Raw genomic sequence first — 6,072 nt, 5'->3', positions numbered from 1 at the left:
GCATGTGAGTAATCTTCAGACACTCGGCGATGGGTGAAAATTGTCAGTGTGTTTCGGTGGGACTCGAATCTAGGTCCTCGGGCTCACCACGGCCTTGCGCTGACCACTCGGCCACCGCCTCCCTAAAATGAAGCTCGCTGTCAAAAAAAAAAAAAAAAAAAGCCCGGTAACTCTAAAGGTTCTGTGCAGATGTTAATAAGAAATATGAATTACCAGGAATATATATTTTTTCATAGTGAAGGTGACATATCAAAGGAAAAGATTAATATTTAGATAAATACTCAGAAAACACCAACGCCATTACTATTATTACCAACACTTTAGCAATGTCACCAGAGCTAAGGCTTGCCAGGAATGCATTTTAATTTCTCACCTCAAAGGACACAGATCAAGGGAAGTGAAGAATGACACAGGACACAGTTTAGATGATTTATAGGAATTTTCACACGGACTAAGAATAACTGGGAATGTACATGTTTCCTGGAATTTAGTATCTGTAGTAATATATTTCTCTCTCTCTCTCTCTCTCTCTCTCTCTCTCTCTCTCTCTCTCTCTCTCTCTCTCTCTCTCTCTCTCTCTCTCTCTCTCTCTCTCTCTCTCTCTCTCTCTCTCTCTCTCTCTCTCTCTCTCTCTCTCTCTCTCTCTCTCTCTCTCTCTCTCTCTCTCTCTCTCTTCATTCTTTCCTTCCTTCTCTCTCTTTCTTTCTCTCTTTCTCCTTTCTTCCTTGCGTATTACATAACGTCAAAATGGCTAGAATATGTAATGCTCTTTTTTATTCTTTGCCTCCTCCCGGTCTCTGTTTATAAGAGAAATGCCATAACGTGTCGATTTTTATCTGTCTCTGCTTCGACCTTGAGAAATATCCTTGGCTGTTGGTAAATAGAAGCTTGGTATGCTGAGGTGGTTTGGACACGTGAGGAGAATGAGCAATCGTGATCAGAGTAAGACCACAACTACGTCTTTCCCTTGAGCTGCCTCGTGTGCTGTAAAAATTAGAGGAACACAAGATAGTTTTGACTTGTGATGAGATTGAACAAGAGTGACTTCGTGAACAAAGTAATTTAGGGCAAGACCACAACTTAGTCCTTCCCTTGAGCTGCCTCGTGTGCTGTAAAAATTAGAGGAACACAAGATAGCTTTGACTTGTGATGAGATTGAGCAAGAGTGACTTCGTGAACAAAGTAATTTAGGGCAAGACCACAACTTAGTCCTTCCCTTGAGCTGCCTCGTGTGCTGTAAAAATTAGAGGAACACAAGATAGTTTTGACATGTGATGAGATTGAGCAAGGGAGATTTCGTGAACAGAGTAAATGAGGACAAGACACAACTTATTAGTGTTTCCCTTGAGCTGCCTCGTGTGCTGTAAACATTAGAGGAACACAAGATAGTTTAGACACGTGATGAGATTGAGCAAGGACGATTTCGTGAACAGAGTAAATGAAAGCAAGACCACAATTTAGTCTTTCCCTTGAGCTGCCTCGTGTGCTGTAAAAATTAAAGGAACATAAGATAGTTTTGACATGTGATGACATTGAGCGAGGATGACTTCGTGAACAGACTCTATGAATGCAAGACTAATATTTTGTCTCTCCCTTGAGCTGCCTCGTGTACTGAAAAAATAAAGAGAAAGACAGGTGATACTCCGAGACTGTTTAGACAAATGATGATAACAGCGTAAATAGGACTTTGAATGAGCGTATGTGTATGTGTATATGTAGTGTATGAATGTATGTGTGTATGATAGCAAGTCCATTATTCTGTTATTTCCTTGAGCTGGTTCCTTCGCTTTAAAGAGAGAGAAAAAAATGTATTCTGAGACGATTTGAACACGTGAAGGGAATGCATGTGGATGACTTTGACCTTCTGTGCCATAAAAAACGTAAACACACACACACACACACACACACACACACACACACACACACACACACACACACACACACACACACACACACACACACACACAGCTCTATCAACAAGGCCGCGTGGCTCTGGGTCCTGGGCGGCGGCAACAATTACCAGTGGGCGGGACAGCGTCGCGTCACGGGCAGGTGGCCGCGGCGTCACTCCCGCGCCTTTATGCGGCAAACTCATGACGGCAGGGAGACGTTTAGCGATCGAGCGCGAGACTGGCGGAAGGAGACCGAGGGAGGGAGGGAGGGACAGGGGATTGAGGAGGAAGAGAACACCGAGGGAGGGACGGAGAGGGGGTTGAGGGGAGGGAAAGAGAGCGAAGGGAGAAGGAGGGAAGGGTATTTAGGAAAGGAGAGGAGGGGAAGGAGAACGAAGGGCGGAAAAAGAGAGAGAGGAAGTGAAGGAGTGGGAGAGGATAGCATGAAGGGAAGGACGGAGAGAGAGGAGGGAAAGAGAGAGGAAAGAGAGATATAGAGAGAGGGAAGGAAATGAAAGGGAGGGAAAGGTGCAGGAAGGGGAGAAAGAAAGGGTGGAAGAGAATGAAAGAATAAGGGATGAAGAGGAATTATGAAGAGAGAGAGAGAGAGAGAGAGAGAGAGAGAGAGAGAGAGAGAGAGAGAGAGAGAGAGAGAGAGAGAGAGAGAGAGAGAGAGAGAGTGAGAGAGAGAGAGAGAGGGAGAGAGAGAGAGAGAGAGAGAGAGAGAGAGAGAGAGAGAGAGAGAGAGAGAGAGAGAGAGAGAGAGAGAGAGAGAGAGAGAGAGAGAGAGAGAGAGAGAGAGAGATTAAATGGACAGGGAGAACTAACTTATGAATTTCTGCTATTTTATTATTATTATTATTATTATTATTATTATTATTATTATTATTATTATTATTATTATTATTATTATTATTATTATTATTATTATTATTATTATTATTATTATTATTATTATTATTATTATTATTATTATTTGTTGCACGCCAAGGTGAAGGCAATTAATTTAGGGAATGTCTATTATTTTTCTATTATTAGCCTTATCTTGCTAGGCCATCATTTAATACACACACACACACACACACACACACACACACACACACACACACACACACACACGGGACGGTATGTACGTAATAAGGTTTATCGATTGTGGTAATAATCAACTCATGTCAAGGGTTGCAACTACTGCTTCCACTGCTATTACTACTACTACTACTACTACTACTACTACTACTACTACTACTACTACTACTACTACTACTACTACTACTACTACTACTACTACTACTACTACTACTACTACTACTACTACTACTACTACTACTACTACTACTACTACTACTACTACTACTACTACTACTACTACTACTACTACTATCCATCCATTTATCTTTATCTATCTACTTATCTCTGTCTATCTACCCATCTATTTATCTATTTATCTAGCTGTCTATCTATCTACATACATTATCATTATACACCATAACCTACAACCTCTCCTCTTCTTTTCTTCTTCCTCTTCTTCTTTTTGTGCTTTTTCCTCCTCCTCCTACTCTTTCTCCTTTTGTTCCTTCTGCTCTAGTACAAAGGAGTCACACACAGGACCATTTGACCTTTAGCTAAGGCGGGGTGGGGTGGGGTGGGGGGAGCGAGGGGCGGCCCTTATAATGGTCCTCAGCCACAGATTACCTCGCCCAACGCTACCTCACCTTACCTCACCTTACCTCACCTGGGCTCTCCTAATTGAGTTGAACAGGTGTGATTTATCGTGTCCTGTTTCTTCCCTTGCTTGCAGACCCGGTTAATATATTTTTCCTCTGTGTCAATGTGTGTTATGACCTTCTTTGTTTTCCTCTCTGAAGGCGTGTATATGTTTTAGCCTTGTTCTGCTTTTCTCTCTTTTTTTGTCTTTTCTTGCGTGTGTGTGTGTGTGTGTGTGTGTGTGTGTGTGTGTGTGTGTGTGTGTGTGTGTGTGTGTGTGTATGTTATTTGCTTGTGGTCTCTGTGGTCCTGTGGTCAGCGTGCCTGCTCTCCTTTCCTGTTTTCCTGTTTTTCTTCCCTGTTTTCCTGTTTCCTTCCCTGTTTTCCTGTTTCCTTTCCTGTTTTCCTGTTTCTTTTCCTGTTTCCTTTCCTGTTTTCCTGTTTCCTTTACTGTTTTCCTTTCCTGTTTTCCTGTTTTCCTTTCTGTTTTCCTGTTTCCTTTACTGTTTTCCTTTCTGTTTTCCTGTTTCCTTTACTGTTTTCCTTTCCTGTTTTCCTTCCTGTTTTCCTGTTTTCCTTTCTGTCTTCCTGTTTCCTTTCCTGTTTTCCTTCCTCTTCTTCCTGCTCCTTCCTCGGGCCCAGGTTCGAATCCCCACCCTGGCAGTCGGCGTACAGGTCACCCAGTTTTTCATCCTCCCATTCGGGCTGGTCGATAAATGGGTATAAACCTGGGGAAGATAAACTGTGTCCTGTGTCCCGGGGTGATTGGTTTTTACATACTACAGGCTAAAAGGGGCAGCGATTCGGAGATGAACACCGGAGCCACCTTACCTTTTTTAATGAAATCTGGCTTACTGACACCGTAGAGTTATTTTCTTCATATATTTATTAATCTCATCACATACTATAAATGCTTAGTCCTGTACCGCTCAAATCCTCCTCCTCCTCCTCCTCATTATCATCATCACCATCATCATTATCATCCTCATTATTATCATCATCATCATCATCATTCTACTTGAGGTCACCTAGTTCACTATCTTCACCATTTATCCGTGACCTCTTTTTTTTTTTTTACAACGAAGGAGACAGCTCAAGGGCACAAAAAAGGAAACAATAATAAAAAAGCCCGCTACTCGCTGGTCCTAAAAAAGAATCAAAAGAGGTGGTCGAAAGAGAGGTCAATTTCGGGAGGAGAGGTGTCCTGATACCCTACTCTTGAAAGTCCGTCTTCTCCGCTCAAGTAAACATCATCATCATTCTCTGTATTACTCTTTTCACCATATATCCGTGACCTCTTATCCATCTTCTCCCCTCAAGTAGTCATCACCATCACCACCACCACCACCACCACCAATGTCCTGCAGTCCACCACGTCGTTATCACCCCAAGCACCTTCGCCTTCCTCTCGTCCGCTCCCTCATCATGTGTTTCTCCTCACGTCCGCCGCACACAAAAGGTTATCCATCCACTTTCCGCCTCGTTTATCAAAGAAATTTCATCATATTTTCCGATGTCGCGAGTTTGCTCTTAATTTTCTGCTCTTTTCCTCCTCCTGCTTAGTTTCTGTTTTCCTTCCGTTTTTCTGTTTCATTTCTTGTTTTCCTGTTTTCCTTTCCTGTTTTCCTCTTTTCCTTTCCTGTTTTCCTGTTTTCCTTCCTGTTTTCCTGTTTCCTTTCCTGTTTTCCTTTCTGTTTTCCTGTTCTCCTTCCTCTTCTTCCTGCTCCTCACTTCTTCCTTCTCCTGCTCGTCTCCTGCTTCGTTTTCCTGCTCCTTCTCGTTCATCAAAGAAAATTTCATCATATTTTCCGATGTCGCGAGTTTGCTCTTAATTTTCTGCTCGTGTGGATGATTATGAAGAAAATTGATCGACGCATAATCACTTAAAAGAATAATGAGGTGAAGTGCACCCGGCTACGTTAATGAGCACTGAGGCCACTCACTGCTATAGCTATTATACATATGCAAAGGAGAGTATAAAGGAGCATAGCGTGATGACTGTCGAAGGCGTGAAAATGAAGGGTCATGGAAGGGACAAGGAGGAGGAAGAGGGTGGGGTAGGAAGGTGAGCTGCGTGTGCGTGTGTGCGTGTGTGTTTGGAGGAGGATAGGTGTAGGAGGGAAAGGAAGGTGGTGATGGTGGTGGGGGGGGTGAGGTAGGGAGGAAGGGGTCCAAATAGAGAGAGCGAGCGAGGGCGTGCGTGCGCCTGGTGCGAGGGAGGACCACAAGAGCGAAGGAACAAGTTAGTGTGACGCGGAGCCCAGACACACACAGCGGCCCGCCCCGACCTGCCGCAACCACCACCGCCACCACCGCTACCACCACTATTGCGACAACCGCCTCCGCTACCGCTACTACTACAACCACACCAAAACTACCACTGTTATTACCACTTCTACTACTACTTCCGCTGTCCCACGAGTTGCAGCGGCCGCCATTTCGTCGCGTTAGCCATTTCCAGCGTCGTGTCTTCGGG

General features: G+C 43.8%; 1 protein-coding gene across 1 annotated transcript in view; it reads left to right on the top strand.

The window, feature by feature from the left end:
- The window catches only part of LOC126986183 (protein white-like), a 32,010-nt gene that overhangs the window by 7,377 nt on the left and 18,561 nt on the right, over positions 1-6,072 (top strand). The gene's annotated exons all lie outside the window — the stretch shown is intronic.

Source organism: Eriocheir sinensis, chromosome 5, assembly GCF_024679095.1.
Source record: "Eriocheir sinensis breed Jianghai 21 chromosome 5, ASM2467909v1, whole genome shotgun sequence".
Taxonomy (NCBI): Eukaryota; Metazoa; Arthropoda; class Malacostraca; order Decapoda; family Varunidae; genus Eriocheir; species Eriocheir sinensis.
This window is presented reverse-complemented; position numbering and strand designations above follow the sequence as displayed.